The 16,438-nt window shown below is 50.7% G+C and overlaps 2 protein-coding genes and 1 pseudogene across 2 annotated transcripts in view; 1 reads left to right on the top strand and 2 right to left on the bottom strand.

Moving 5' to 3' along the window:
* The window catches only part of LOC142578517 (uncharacterized), a 729,695-nt gene that overhangs the window by 226,812 nt on the left and 486,445 nt on the right, over positions 1-16,438 (bottom strand). The window lies entirely within an intron of this gene.
* Positions 1-16,438, top strand: part of LOC142580108 (uncharacterized) — a 79,952-nt gene that overhangs the window by 5,012 nt on the left and 58,502 nt on the right. The gene's annotated exons all lie outside the window — the stretch shown is intronic.
* Positions 5,218-5,340, bottom strand: LOC142580664 (U4 spliceosomal RNA; annotated as a pseudogene).

Below are 16,438 nucleotides of genomic sequence, written 5' to 3'. Positions count from 1 at the left end.
ATAGGTTAAATGACAGCACTGCCTGAGAGGGCAAGTAAAAGTTTTATTTTTCCTTCGTTTTTTCGCATTCGTGTCGTTCTTGTATGCTTTTAAAACGAAGACACACTCCGAGTCTAACGAGACCAGCGATTTTCTGATTCAGCACCACGGGCAACGAGAGAGGGGGGGGGGGGGGGGGGGGTGATCTCGCAGCCGAGGTGCAAGAAAACCGCCGAGGCGAATTTTCGCTCGAAGTGGGCGTTCTCAGACAAGTCTATTGCCTGAGGATAGCATAGATTCGGTCTCGTAGCATAGTGCAAGGCACAGCGAAAACAAAACAGCGACAGAACACGACACATTTTTTACCTTACTTCAACAAATTATTTTATTTAGGTGTGGACGAATGTCTCATTTTTCGAATACGAGTCGTATACGAATGGTAAGTATCGAATATTGAATCGCACATTAAATGATCGCAGACGTACATACGTATCTACAGCAGGGATATTTATTTCCGCTCGATTCGCTACCACGTATGTAATTAAATTAGTACTGATAGCTGTCAGGGACAAATAATAATATTTAAGCACAAGATGAATAATTAACATTAAAAATTGCACGAATGGCTTCTCAACATCTTCAGAGCCTCGTTGCAAACAGGCTTTCCAAGAATAAGTGGCGGCTGTATGAACTGAACCTTTACAAAAACACTATATTTGCTCGTAGAAAAAAAAGGGGGTTGCGGAAAACAAAAGGCTGCTGCCGTAAATAAATATAAAAGGGTCCGTTGCAAAGAAAACATCACTTGTTCTAGCGGAAAAAAGATTTACGTGACTAGTAGGCTGCCAAATACACTAGATGACAGTCTACCAGCAAAACTCACAGCTCACCATGCAGACTTGCGCTGCGGAATCGAAAACAAGATTTGCATTATCTATTTTGTTTTTTGCGTCTATTCGAAGAAAAAAATGGTAATTTCACTTCTGATAATATGTTAGCAGCTGGCGAACAATATCAAGACTTTAACAGGAATCGGTTCTTGCGACATATTTGGTTATATAGTTTCGAATATTCAAAAATGCCGAATAGATGTTTTTTCTAATGCGTTACCACGAATAGTTAATGTTTAATATGAGATTCGTATTCAAAACTTGAAATATTCGCCCACGCGTAGTCTTATTCCAAACAGGGCGCACGTGTACTTAGATGGCGCTCACTATGCCATACATGGGACGAGCACGCTGATCTGCATTTAAAAACGACAACTCTTTTTTACTACTATATAGTAGTCTGGGAGCTGCAGCGGTGGCGTAGAGGTAGAACACCCGCGTCGCGTGCAAGAGGTCCGTGGTTCGAATCCCGGTGCCGCGCAATTTTCCACCGGATTAAAAAAAAATCCGCGTGTTGATAAAATTGCATACAGGCCTGGAGTGTGGCCTGATCCCGGTGACCAGAACCGGTAACACACTCCCTCACCAGAGCAGGATTGGCCACCCTGGTGCAGTACTTGGCCACAACCTCCTATATGAACACAACAATCAAACCCCGGCCCTCAGTCCCCAGCAGCTGCGAAGCAACTGACCACGGCGGCGGTCAGACCTGCGACGCTTCAGAGGGTGCTAAGAATCCCTGGCTCCGGACAGGCCGCCATTGGAATATGGACCTGGCAACGTTTAACGCTAGAACGTTATCTAGTGAGCAAGTCTAGCAGTGCTATTGGAGGAATTAGAGGGCAGTAAATGGGATATAATAGGGCTCAGTCAAGTTAGGAGGCCAAAAGAAGCATATACAGTGCTAAAAAGCGGCCACGTCCTGTGCTACCGGGGCTTAGCGGAGAGACGAGAACTAGGAATCGGATTCCTGATGAATAAGAACATAGCTGGTAACATACAGGAATTCTATAGCATTAAGGAGAGGGTGGCAGGTCTTGTTGTGAAACTTAATAAGCGGTACAAAATGAAGGTTGTACAGGTCTACGCCCCTACATCCAGTCATGATGACCAGGAAGTCGAAAGCTTCTATGAAGACGTGGAATCAGCGATGGGTAAAGTCAAAACAAAATACTGTATACTGATGGGCGACTTCAATGCCAAAGTAGGCAAGAAGCAGGCTCGAGACAAGGCAGTGGGGGAATATGGCATAGGAACTAGAAATAGCACGGGAGAGTTATTAGTAGAGTTTGCGGAACAGAATAATATGCGGATAATGAATACCTTCTTCCGCAAGCGAGATAGCCGAAAGTGGACGTGGAGGAGCCCGAACGGCGAAACTAGAAATGAAATAGACTTCATACTCTGCGCTAACCCTGGCATCATACAAGATGTGGAAGTGCTCAGCAAGGTGCGCTGCAGTGACCATAGGATGGTAAGAACTCGAATCCGCCTAGACCTGAGGAGGGAACGGAAGAAACTGGTACATAAGAAGCCGATCAATGTGTTAGCGGTAAGAGGGAAAATAGAGGAATTCTGGATCAAGCTACAGAACAGGTATTCAGTTTAACTCAGGAAGAGGACCTTAGTGTTGAAGCAATGAACGACAATCTTGTGGGCATCATTAAGGAGTGTGCAATAGAAGTCGGTGGTAACCCCGTTAGACAGGATACCAGTAAGCTATCGCAGGAGACGAAAGATCTGATCAAGAAACGCCAATGTATGAAAGCCTCTAACCCTACAGCTAGAATAGAACTGGCAGAACTCTCGAAGTCAATCAACAAGCGTAAGACAGCTGACATAAGGAAGCATAATATGGATAGAATTGAACATGCTCTCAGGAACGGAGGAAGCCTAAAAGCAGTCAAGAAGAAACTAGGAATTGGCAAGAATCAGATGTATGCATTAAACGACAAAGCAGGCAATATCATTACTAATATGGATGAGATAGTTCAAGTAGCTGAGGAGTTCTATTGATATCTATACAGTACCAGTGGCACCCACGACGATAATGGAAGAGGGAATAGTCTAGAGGAATTCGAAATCCCAAAGGTAACGCCGGAAGAAGTAAAGAAAGCCTTGAGAGCTATGCAAAAGGGGAAGGCAGCTGGGGAGGATCAGGTAACAGCAGATTTGTTGAAGGATGGTGGGCAGATTGTTCTAGAGAAACTGGCCACCCTGTTTACGCAATGCCTCATGACTTCGAGCGTACAGGAATCTTGGAAAAACGCTAACATAATCCTAATCCATAAGAAAGGGGACGCCAAAGACTTGAAAAATTATAGACCGATCAGTTTTCTGTCCGTTGCCTACAAAGTATTTACTAAGGTAATTGCAAATAGAATCAGGAACACCTTAGACTTCCGTCAACCAAAGGACCAGGCAGGATTCCGTAAAGGTTACTCAACAATAGACCATATTAACACTATCAATCAGGTGATAGAAAAATGTGCGGAATATAACCAACCTTTATATATAGCTTTCATTGATTACGAGAAAGCGTTTGATTCAGTAGAAACCTCAGCAGTCATGGAGACACTGCGGAATCAGGGTGTAGACGAGCCGTATGTAAAAATACTGAAAGACATCTATAGCGGCTCCACAGCCACCGTAGTCCTCCATAAAGAAAGCAACAAAATCCCAATAAAGAAAGGCGTCAGGCAGGGAGATACGATCTCTCCGATGCTATTCACAGCGTGTTTACAGGAGGTATTCAGAGACCTGGATTGGGAAGAATTTGGGATAAGAGTTAATGGACAATACTTTAGTAACTTGCGATTCGCTGATGATATTGTCTTACTTAGTAACTCAGGGGACCAACGTCAATGCATGCTCACTGACCTGGAGAGGCAAAGCCGAAGGGTGGGTCTAAAAATTAATCTGCAGAAAACTAAAGTAATGTTTAACAGTCTGGGAAGGGAACAGCAGTTTACAATAGGTAGTGAGGCACTGGAAGTGGTAAGGGAATACATCTACTTAGGACAGGTAGTGACTGCGGATCCGGATCATGAGACTGAAATAATGCGAAGAATAAGAATGGGCTGGGGTGCGTTTGGCAGGCATTCTCAGATCATGAACAGCAGGTTGCCATTCTCCCTCAAGAGAAAAGTTTATAACAGCTGTGTCTTACCAGTACTCACGTACGGGGCAGAAGCCTGGAGGCTTACGAAAAGGGTTCTACTTAAATTGAGGACGACGCAACGAGCTATGGAAAGAAGAATGATAGGTGTAACGTTAAGGGATAAGAAAAGAGCAGATTGGGTGAGGGAACAAACGCGAGGTAATGACATCTTAGTTGAAATCAAGCAAAAGAAATGGGGGGGGGGCATAGGCAGGACATGTAATGGGGAGGGAAGATAACCGATGGTCAATAAGAGTTACGGAATGGATTCCAAGGGAAGGAAAGCGTAGCAGAGGGCGGCAGAAAGTTAGGTCGGCGGATGAGATTAAGAAGTTTGCAGGGACAACATGGCCACAATTAGCACATGACCGGGGTAGTTGGAGAAGTATGGGAGAGGCCTTTGTCCTGCAGTGGGCATAACCAGGTTGATGATGATGATGATGATGATGATGATGATGATGATGATGATGATTAGTAATCTGGGTGAGGTTGCAAGAACAACACAGCAAAACTTCGCTGTATGTTGGAGACAAGGCTTAGCGTAGCAAATTTCTCTTCTCTGTGGCAAGTGTAATTTAGGGCAAATAGCACTCTGTGTCGATAGCCTCGGGAGAACATAATAGCACTGTTAAAAGTCGTCGGAAGGAGAGATTTGCTTTGCATTGCACTACATACGTTTGGTAGTCGATCGCCGCTTCAGAAAAGCTCCGTTCTGCCAAAAAAAAAGTCAGTCTTGATGTGTTGATGAATAAAGACATTGTTTATTCACTGCGTGACAGTCCCTTCCCTATATTTATCGAAAAAAGGAAAGGTGCCGTATTTTAATGTGTATTACGTGCGCATGGCAACTATGCTTTTGAGAGTCGTGTGTGTGTGTGTGTGTGTGTGTGTGTGTGTGTGTGTGTGTGTGTGTGTGTGTGTGTGTGTGTGTGTGTGTGTGTGTGTGTGTGTGAGTGTGTGTGTGTACGTACACTTGCATTGCGACCCGTTTCGAGTAAAACTACTTGTTGAAATTGGCGCATGTGTCGTATCCTTCCCCTGTCCGCGTCTGATCTATGTTGTAACAAGGCCAAATGTCTACCATTTTAATCTAGTGGAGGGGTCACCTGTCCTGTCGTTTTTCTTGCGTTTATCACCCTGCCCCCCCCCCCCCCCCCACCGCTTTCTTTTTCGTCGGGCTCGTTTTTTCCTCTTTATTGGCGTAATTTCCCGTTATCCCGGCGGGGTATTGGGAAAAGTTTTCAACTAGTAATAGTCGCCCCTCAGTTATGACTTCATAGGGTACGACACCGGCCGCCTCTGCACTAATACCCGATGCACACATTGCCAGGAGTCATGCAGAGCAGACTTGCCACACCTCATTTGGAGCTGTGCAGCTTTTTCACAAGGGAGATCCAACATTCAGCATTTACTACACGGAGACATTAGAACACTAGGAATTGCAATACAAACTAACCCTGAAACAGAGAAAGCCATTGCGACATATGGCAGACAAAGGGGCCTGTTTCGAGTAGTGTAGAAGGGGCCGATCAGACCATGTGAAAGCGGCGGAACTGAACATGCACCTGTGCCTGCATAAAGCGGAAGATCCAAGACTGAGATGAAGATGTACTTCAGCCAACAGTCTGGGAACCCACATTCCCTTCCCTCCTAATTCCCATCAGCGGCCTAGAGCCGTCCCCTTCCTTAAAATAAAGGCTTTATTCATTCATTGGCGTAATGGAGATCGCTGGTAGTCGCCTTCCTGCTGCAGAGCACATAAAATACCCTCCTGACGACGAGGTCGACGTCAGTGCGGCATTGATACCGGGACAGCGAGAGGAGCATCCTGCTTGACGGAACCGGGCATTGGTGCCACGCGTATATGCACGCGATTCTCCTCGTCCTCAACCACGCCCACGTGCTTGTCTCACTCCCTGCTCTCACCGGGCTCTCGCCAGCCGCTTCGATGACGAACTTGTTACGAGTGGCCCGAAATGCGCTCGTCCGAACTATTTTGGCCGAACGCAGGCTCGTTGTAGAATAGAGGCTCGCTGTGCCGTTTACGTTCAGCCTCGTCGTCTCGTGCCAGGGCTTTCGCGTCTGCGCGAAGACCCGTTCCCGCGGTGGCGCACGTGATCGAGGTCTTCGACCGCGTCGCTCTGTCTCCCGCGGCGGACTCCGCCGTTTGTTCGGGGCAGCCGCGGCGCGACGCCTTCCGCGCCCCCCTTGCGACGGCGACCTGGTTTCGAGGGGCCGCGCCAGGCACCGCGGCGCGTTATTTGTACCGGACGCGCGGGCCGGTGAGCGCCGTGGCACACGTCGTTGTCACGAGCACTGCTCTGCCGCTTCGACGGCGCAGTGACGCTCCTCCGTGCACCGAGGATTTCCTGGTCTCGTGTCACAGGACGAGCCGAACCTGCTCGTCGCAGCCGGCAGCCACGAAGACGAAAGGCGATTCCTCTGTCGATTCCGAAGGTGGGGCTCAAGGAATGCTGCTCGACAAGGATCCAAAGGAAATAGGCGGCCGAAACACAAGGATATCTGTAGCCCAAAAGCGAGGGCACGGAATGGAGGAAGAGGCCAAGAAATGTTGTCATCCAAGTACGGCGTAAATGAAACAGTAAATGTACAACCAGCAGTCATAGAAAAGAAAGTGAAAAAAAAAAATGGCGATGGTAAATTGGATGCGTTGGATGGAGATAAAAAAGGCCGTGGAGATTAAAAAATGCGGCAAGAAAGAAATTGCGAAGGAAAATATGAACGATAACACAAACGGCAGTGCCACTTGAAGCCCGAGCTGGCTGCCCGAGGACAAAAAGCGTAGCGGAGCAAGTATTCGGCACAGGACGAGGCACGTGCCTGCTGCAGCAAAAGTGCGCAAAAGGCTCGGCGCGCATCGGCACCAACGTATCCACCGGGAAAGACCCGTAGGAAACATTCACCTTCCATAAGCCCCGGGATTCAAAGCAGTGGAAAAGCATTAAGTGGTCAGCAGTCGATATAAACAAAATACGTTTACAGTAGCGGTGACGAAAATAACACCTGTTGGCCACGTGCATAGCGAGGGCTCCGCACCTGTACGCACCCGGCCGATGTTTTCGCGGCGCCGAAAGGCCCGCGCCGTGTCGGACGTCCCGGTGTGCGCCAGGTTAAGCGCGCGGTGGAGAACGCGGCCTCGTGCGCAGCCGCCGACGGTCGTGATAGGCCCACGCGGACAGAGTGTTTGCTGGCTAGAGACGCCGCCGAGGTTTAGAGTGACCTCGCAGTAATGACCACGCGTCGCGTCGGCGGATCCACTCCCGGCAACAACCACTTGGATACTGTTTTGAGTGCCGTGAAAATCCCGCGTGGTGTCGGGTGACGACTTCAGGGTGTCTACCAACTGGGAAAACCGGGAATCCTGAAGGATTTTGCATAGTCTGGAAATACTCGGAAGAAACTTGGGGAACTTGTGCTTCTGTCGGGGAAAATTAGTTGCAATTTTATTGAAAGGGAACGAAAGTCGCGCTAATGCTGGCTCGAGTTACAGAGAGAGAGAGAGTAAAACATCTTTATTAATAATATCTGAATGGCGAGAGCAGTGTGGGAGGAACCCTCAGTCCAGGGTCCCTAAGATGCTTCCGGCGATGTTTCGAGCCCGTTGTATCACTGCTCGGAGGAACTCGGGAGGTCCGTCGCGGAGGCCATCGTCCCACAGCTCTTTGTTGCGTAGGGGGTAAAGGAGAGTTGGCAAGGGAGGAAAGAGGTTTGCAGTGACGTGGAAGATTGTGGGCGAGCTGCCACAGCGAGGGCAACGATCTGCATAACAGTGTGGGTAGAATTTACTGAGAGAGACAAGGTTAGGAAAAGTTGCGGTTTGTAACTGGCGTAATGCCACTGCTTCCTCCCGCGAGAAGGACGGCGGTCGTGCGGCGTGGATGCGACGAATGCGTGTATAATGACGGAGTATGTCTTTGTAACGGAGCAAGGGATCCCCCCACTCTGAACTAGTCGCCTCACCACGCCGAGTCGCCCGGAGGGAAATTTCTCGGGCAACCGCATGTGCGCGTTCGTTACCCGGCAGCGAGGTATGACCAGCGGTCCAGAGTAAGTGGATGCGGGGAGGTGTGGTTAGTGTATTTTGCGGGATCTGTTTGAGAATTTGGTGCGCCGCTCTCGGGATGCCATGTCCTGATAGGAACGCCCGGCATGCCTGTTGCTAGTCCGTCAATATATACACTTCCTCAGCAACACGGATTGCGTATCGAATTGCAAGAGCAACACCGAGAATTTCTCCGTAAGCGGCATTTGTTCCGCGCATGGCAGCAGAGTCTCTCAGGGATTCGGTGCCATCCAGAACTACCGAGGTATAATAGCACTCTTGAGTGCGTGATGTGTCCGTGTATAAAGTGTGTGTTTCCGGGATGTTTGCAAGCATGCGGCCAATGTCTCGTACACGGGCTTTGCGCCGCCCTTTGTCATGCTCGGGGTGCATATTACGTGGCAATGGATGAATACTTAGTGCTTGACGTATCGCTGACGACAAGATCGTTGGACGGGTTTCAAACTCAAGGGGTGGGACAGAGTATCCTAGCCGTGTGAGAAGATGGCGGCCAGTAGGAGTGAGTAGGAGGCGCTGGCGATGGCTGACCCAATGTGCCTCTAGCAGCTCGCCTAGTGTGTTATGTATCCCTAAGTTAAGGAGACGGTGTATGGAAGTATAGTTCGGGAGGCCATGGGCCAGCTTCGTCGCTTTACGAATCATTGCGTCTATGCGAAGTTGTTGCGCTTGGGTCAACCGCTGAAATGGGAGATGGTATGTAAGGCGGCTGATCACGCATGCCTCCACCAAGCGCAGCAGGTCCTCTTCTCGAAGGCCCGAGCGCCTGTTGGAGACCCTCCGGATCATGGCCAGAATTTGCTCAATCTTTCTGGATAGAAGGGAAACAGTGTAGTTTGACCTGCTATCCGCTTGGACGTGTAGGCCGAGGATACGAGCACGATTAACCTGTGGTATCGGTGTGCCATCCACGTGCACAGTGATAGGGGGAGTAGAGGAACGGCTCCGGGGGCGAATGATTATGAGCTCCGACTTTTCCGGAGCACATCTTAAGTCGCATTTTCTCGCGTACTCGGAAACTGTATCGACTGCTTGCTGTAGTCGATCCTGGATGGCTCCGTCGGAACCCCGTGTCGACCAGATAGTAATGTCGTCCGCATAAATAGCGTGGGCGACATCAGGGATCTGGTCGAGTAGTCGGGGGAGCCCTGCGAGCGCGATATTGAATAAAGTAGGGGAAAGAACTGAGCCCTGGGGTGTCCCACGTCCTACAAGGCGAATCGTACCGGATCGATGCGGTCCCATTCCTACGGTGGCTGTGCGATCTCGAAGAAATGCGCGGATATAGTTGTACATACGAATTCCACAGTGTGAATGTGCAACATTGCGAAGGATGAGGTCATGTTCAACATTATCGAATGCCCCTTTTAGGTCTAAGGCGATGAGTGCTCTCGTTTGGGCGGACGACGGAGGTCCTATGACTTCCTCCCGCAATTGTAAAAGCACATCTTTGGCAGACAGATGAGCCCGATATCCGAATTGAGAGTTAGAAAAGAATGATTTTTCTTCGAGGAAGGGCTGCAGACGCCGCAAGAGTACATGCTCCATGAGCTTACCAATGCAGGATGTTAGGGAGATGGGTCGTAAGTTTTCAACCTTAACAGGCTTGCCCGGTTTGGGGATCAGTGTGATGTCGGCGTGTCGCCATGCTTGGGGAAGCATGCCCTTGCGCCAGCAATCATTGAAGATATGGGTGAGGTGGTTAATATCCGCGTCACTGAGGTTACGAAGGGTGGCGAATCGGATGTGGTCGGCTCCCGGTGCCGCGTCGTCGGCTGGATGCTTCAAGTGGCCCGTGGGGCGAACCCGCGGCGGACGGACCATGAGAACAGAAAGCACCGACGCATTGAGGAATGAACGGGAAAGGAAGCGTGCCGCCGAGATGCAGGTGTCAAACTTCGCCCATCCGAAATAAATGCTTTATAGCAGTGAAACGCAACACTGAGGCTTTGTGCGCGGGCTGAGAGTATGTCAGGACAGCTGACGTTGACTTTCCAGCTGCTGAGAGAGAATCTCACTTGTGCCAAAGTTGGGGACTCATACCAATGAGCTTGCTATCAATTGATAGAAATAGGTTATATCCGAAAATATTTGCTTCTGTATGCATTCTTTTAATTCGTATTTGAAAATGTTCCAGTTGATTCGGAATTGGCTTTACCACTTTTTCCTAATATATTTTATTCGCTGTGCATTTTACTAACGCCTCCCTTCTGTTTTCTTTCTTGAATAAAATAAACACTAATCCTCATTATTCAAACTATATCAAGACATTTTTAATTTTTACCACGCTTACTAGACTGACACCATCGGGCAACGTGCGATGAGTCCGTGTTGATGTAAATCAAACTTCTGCGCTACGCAGCGAATTTTGCACAGGCACTGAGAGAAAACCTGGGAAACTCGGGGACTTCGGAAATGTCAGCTTGGTAGACTTGCAGTGCGCGCCGTAGAGGCGCAGTACGCATTCGGAGAACGGCGTCTTGCAAACACCGAGTTCGGATGCCGCCGACGGTCATAATTCATTCACGTGGACAAACCTCGAGCGGTGCTGCGGTACACGGCGCTGGGGCTCCGGCTTCCGAGTCGTTCGCGGACTAGAGACGCTGTCGACGTTTGAGATAGCCTAGCAATAAATTGTGCGCGCCTGGCGTGTTTTGCCGAGGCCGTCGCTGACTACGTAGAAATTGGAGAGGGGAACGGAGTTGCAGGAAGAAGGAAAACAATTTCGTTTTCCAAAACGTTTACCCTTAAGAGTAAGCCGATCCCTTTTGGTTGTGGCTTAACGGATTTTTTTTAACGCTCATTCGCAATTTAATCTCTGGGAGGGGCCAACGTCCTTCGCCCCTTTTTTTTGTCTGTTTGAGCTGTATTAATCCAGACGATATCCTCGCCGTCAGTGTAGGCTGTAATCACTAAACTGATACATCAGTAAGACTCCGTACGATGCAACGCTAGTCTGGGCAGTAACCACTTGGTGGGTCAACAGCGAGACTCGGTTAGTACAATGTCGGGACAGTTGTCCTAGGCTCTAACTTAGGAAAAAGTATAAGAGTAAGGCGCTCTTTGCTTGTGTGGTTTTCATCAGTGTTCTTCTGCAAACTGCATTTGACTGCGTAAATATTTTCGTTGCAATATATCCTCTACTTTTGTTACCTCCAACCTGCGTCCTGCTACATCAACGCCGATTACCACCTCGAAGAGATTTCATCAACTTCAACGAGAAAGACCTCTGGGCACACCTCGCCAACGCGCAGAGCTCGTGCTCTATGGCTTGCAGCGGCAGCGCATTTCGCTGTCGCTCCGCTGCTCACATTGTTGCCGCACAAGCTCTGTTGGTAGGCAACGAGAATGGGGCACAGCTGTCTGTGGGCACAGGCGACACCTCCTCATCACGTTCTTTAGAATATTAATCGCTGCTGAGGCAAAAATTTATCGTGCATGAAGTAACGAAGGCGTTCCTAACAAAACCATAATCCATTCATTCGACAACATGCGCCACAATGAGAGCAGGCCGAAATTCTACACACTTAATCAACAGACTAGACAGTCTAAAATCAAAAGACGAAACTCAGAATTGGCCTGTACAGTCTGCACTGCAGGGACTAGGGGAGCGACGGTGCAGCGAAGGAGGGTTTACACGGCGAGGCTTCACGCGGTCCAAGGAGGCGCGTGGTAGCGCCCAGGTGAACGTCAGGACTGCAAGGACCCAGGAGGCGATCTGGCTGTGACGTCGCGAGCAACATCCTGGGACCCGGTATAGAGGTCTCGTAGCCGCGATGCCAACTTCTGCTCCCGGTGCGCTGGTAGCGCCGCCATTCCCGCGACGTCGCTCGGTACCTTATTTGTGGCGATCGGGACAACGCGGTACATTGCACCTCCGGAAGGTCGCTCTGGCCCATCACGAGCCACGCAGCACGGGCCGGGCTTCTGACAGTTTCACTAATGCGCCCGGTACGCCGGCTCCCGTCTACAATAGCGTTTCCTTGCTATAAGAACTCCTTCTTTTCTCGTTCGTTACTACTGCGGAAGTTCCTCATGGGCTGCGCACTTATTTTGTTTACATGTCTGGTGCGGCGGCCGTCGTCGTCTTCTCATGGCGTATACGTGCTCTCCGCCCATGGCACTCGACGCATCTGCCCAACTGCCAGTGTCAGGCGCGGCAATGGAGAGAGAGTGAGAAACAACTTTATTTGACCAAGGGGTTCGGGCACGTAGGTCCCGGGGTCCCCGCACGACCCCACTGCACTACACGCTTGCGAGTTCATGGAGTTCCACGACGTGGGCGGCCCGGTCAGTGGCGATGCCTGGCCGGGTCCGTCGAGCGCAGAAGGGTCTCCCATTCCTCCCAGGTAGTCACGAGCTCCAAGCCCCGCGGGGGAGGGTCCGCCGGGCATTCGAGGAGAATGTGGGTAAGAGAGAGAGAGAGATTCTTGTGTGGGAAGTAGGAACATGGGGTAAAGTGCAGCGCAGTAACTGTGTAGCATGGGGGTGAGTGCGTTGAGTACACGACGGGGCGCATGCTCCCGGGCGGATGCGGGCGAAGAAAAGGGGGAGGGAAGGGTGCGGGTCTGGAGGCGGTGCCATAGTATTTGGTGATGCTCGCCAAGGGATTGGTGGGGTGGGGGGCATAGCTGGCGTTCGGCGCGATATGCCTGGCTCAGCTCGCTGAACGAGTGCATGCGCTCCCGGGAAGAGCTCGACTCCGATTCGGCCGCCGCCCGGTTGATGAGACCTCGGGCGTGGTCATCGGCGGCTTCGCTGCCGGGGTTCCCAGAGGGCTGAGGCACTCAGATCAGTTCCACATGGCGGGGCGGGTTCGCGGAGGTCGAGCTGAGAATGCGGAAGGCGGTCTCGTGTACTCGTCCTCGTGCAAAATTTAGGAGTGCAGTTTTTGAGTCGGTAGGGACGTACCGAGAACCAGTGCGTGAGGGCAAGCGCGATCGCCTTCCGAGGATTCCGGGGTGGATGCACCAGGAAGGTGGAGAGTTGCGATGGGTTGGAGTGTATTGTCAACGGCTACAGCTGCCGCGTCTGCGCCCGTGCAGGCCACGTCCACCCATACGGCGTCAGCTTCGAAACCGTAGTATTTGTGTAGAGCTTTTGCACGGGCTTTGCGGCGGGCCGAATGATAGGTGGCGTGGGTGTTGCGAGGGAGGGGTTTTACTATGAGCTGAGTGTGTATGGTGCGGGGAACTGATAGGAGTGTGGGGTCGGCTGCTGGTATGCGAATTCGGAGAGCGTCTAGTATGTAACGTCCTGTGATATATTGAGCTAAACGAGTGTATTGTGCTTGTCTGTGGGCCTCTATGAGTTCGTGTGTGGTGTTGTGGAGCCCAAGCTGGAGAAGTTTGGTGGTTTGCGTGTTAGGGGGGGGGGAGGTGTAGGGCCACCTTGGAGGGTTTACGAAGCATAGCATCTATGGTGACGATTTCTTCTTGTCGAAGTCGAAGATATGGGATTGTGTAGAGGAAACGGCCAAGTATGAAGGCGTGAATGAGACGACACAAATCGCGCTCCTTCATGCCATAGTGTTTGCCGGAAACTCTGTGGATGAGGTGCGACAGCGCTTCCGTGACCCGCTTGAGTTTTTGGATAGTGAAAGTGTTCCTGCCATTGCTCTGGATGTGAAGGCCCAGGATTCGGAGTGTGTCAACCTCCGGGATAGGGTGTCCCCCCAGAGTAACGGTGATGGGGGCGGTGGGAAGAATACGTGGTGAGGGACGCATGAGAAGTATCTGGGACTTTTCCGGTGAACAGGAGAGACCAATGCTTTGTGCGTGCTGTTGTGTGATGTTTGCGGTGATTGTAAAGTTTCCTCTATGTCACCATCACTACCGTGGGTGGTCCACAGAGTGATGTCGTCTGCATAGAGGGTGTAGTGAAGGTGAGGAATATTGTGAAGAGCGTGGGCTAAGGGAATGAGTGTGGAATTGAAGAGAAAAGGGGAAAGGACAGAACCTTGCGGAGTGCCCACTCCGCTGAGGGTGTACGGAGGGGATGCATGGGAGCCCATATGAACCTCGGCCGTGCGTGCCGAGAGGAACGCTTGTATATAGGCGTACATGCGGGTGCCTACATTGAGGGGGGAGAGAGCCGCCATGATCGCTTGGTGTTCTACGCGATCAAAGGCCTTGGACAAGTCCAGGGCCAAGACGGCTTTAGTATGAGCGGGGATGAGAGGGTCAAATATGTCGTGCGTCAATTGAACCATGGCATCTTGGGCGGAGAGACCTGGGCGGAAGCCCACCATGCTGTGCGGGTAAAGGTTGTGGTCATGCATATGCTGATTGAGTCTGTTTGAAGCAACGTGCTCGAGCAGTTTCTCGAGACATGATGTGAGTGGCATGGGGCGGAGGTTTGATATGGGTTTGTTCTGTTTCGCGATGAAGATAATTTTGGGAGCCAGGACTATGGCAGGGTGCCCTCTCTGCAGCATTGATTAAAATATTCTTTAACCTGTGTGATAGATTGATCTTCCAGGTTACGGATCATAGAGTTTGCTATTCTGTCCTTTCCCGGTGCAGAGCTTGTGCGGATGTTTTGGAGGGCCATGCGGACCTCTTGCTCTGAAATATCGGTGTCAATGGCCTCATTCGCGGCTCCTGTGTAGGGTTATAGAGGGGGGGAGGCGCCGGGTGCCGTCTGTTCTGTCCGGAGTTGGTCCAGAAGGGTGTCGGGGGAGAGCGGGGAGTTGTGAATGAGGCGTGTAATGTGGTGTTGTGATGCTGTGCGCGAGTTTGTCGGATCAACAGGATGCCGTAGGAGTTGCCATGCGTTCTTGGTAGAGAGGTTGCCAGATATACTGTTCCACACCTGACCCCAGTTGGAACTGCACAGCTCCTCGGCGTGTGCAGCGATTTGTGTCTGTAGCGTGGACAGTCTTCGTTATAACTTCTTATTATGTTTTTGGCTTTTCCATCTCTCTAAGGATGGTGTGGTGTGCCTCCCAGAGGTGGGCCAGGCGCGTGTCCAGTGTTGGGGTGTCGGGTGACGTGGTACTGTGTTGTGTGTGTGCGGTTATGTCGTTTAGGAGAGATGCGACCCAATGACCAATGTCTTGTATCGGTGTGTCTAGGTGTTCTCGTCGTGCGGACCGGATTGCGTCCCATTTAATAAGGTTGTAAGTGAGGAGTCGACGGCTGTGTTGTGTGTAAAGTATTTGGATGGCGATAATGTAATGGTCGCTTGCGGGTGTGTGTTGCGTACCTGACTACGAGATACTTTTGAGGCAACGGCTAAGTGTAAGGTCTGGACTAGTATCCATGGTTACACTGTTGCCGATTCGGGTAGGTGCGGCAGTGGAGGAGTCTGGAAGAGAGCTGCTTTGGTCGTGGACCGGCTGTCGGGGGAAAGATGCGCGGCGTCTGCAGTGTTTGAAAATGCTCCATTTCATCCTTGGCCTGCCGGCGCTCTTTCCGGAAAGATGTCTGGTGGCATTTGAACTTTACAATAGGGTCGTGACTTCCGCCTCGGCCAACAGCTCGCATTGCTCGGATTGGTCGCTCGCAATAGTTCGCCTATTCATGCTGTCATAATCGAATGAGCGCAGAAGTCGGAGGCTGCAGCATTTGACCCCCGAGCAGCGAAAGAAATCGTTCCTTCGCGGGCGGTGGTTTCCTTGGCGATTTTTTTACATGTGTGTGCGTGTGTGTACTCTTCGGTTAAAGTTACCACTTCTTTTCTGGCGGTAACATGGTTTGTACCTTTTCTTATACTTAATCGTGTAATGTCACACAAGCCCGCCGTTCACCCTTCCTTTCGTTTAAACGACAGAGACGAGAAGTAGATACAAGCTTCCGCTTCATTGAAGCTGCACTGACGAAGTAGACAGTTCGCGACATCAAGCGAGTAGACCTCATACGAGCAGGGCGCATACAGCGAAGGGAAACGTGAAAGCTTGCGCCAATATCTGCCGTACGGTTATGCAAGTATTCCTCGCCACACATTGCGTATGGACTTCGATCTCGGACTACTTTGCGGCGACCACCGCTTTAATACCCCAACACTTGTGGTGTTGTCTGACAATCTGCAAGACTAACATTTCTTTTGTTCTCACTGGTCTCTTCTGACACGCCTTTTGTCAGGTCTCACGTTACTTCACTGCTTCAATGCGTGGTGCGATTGCTGTGAGACAACGCTTGCGCGGTACGTGCACCTATCCAGTGCAGCGCAAGAAGGTACGTAAAAGTACACGCGTTGCTATCGAGCCTCGCAGAAAAGAACATCATCGAACGAAACGTCTTTCCTCGAACAGGAGACGCTGCAGTTTCGGCCGCTCGCGTTGTTCGGATTAGGAGCGCTGCCAGTCGCGGCGTTTTCGTTTATTGC

The sequence above is a fragment of the Dermacentor variabilis genome, chromosome 4, assembly GCF_050947875.1.
Source record: "Dermacentor variabilis isolate Ectoservices chromosome 4, ASM5094787v1, whole genome shotgun sequence".
In the NCBI taxonomy this organism is placed as follows: Eukaryota; Metazoa; Arthropoda; class Arachnida; order Ixodida; family Ixodidae; genus Dermacentor; species Dermacentor variabilis.
This window is presented reverse-complemented; position numbering and strand designations above follow the sequence as displayed.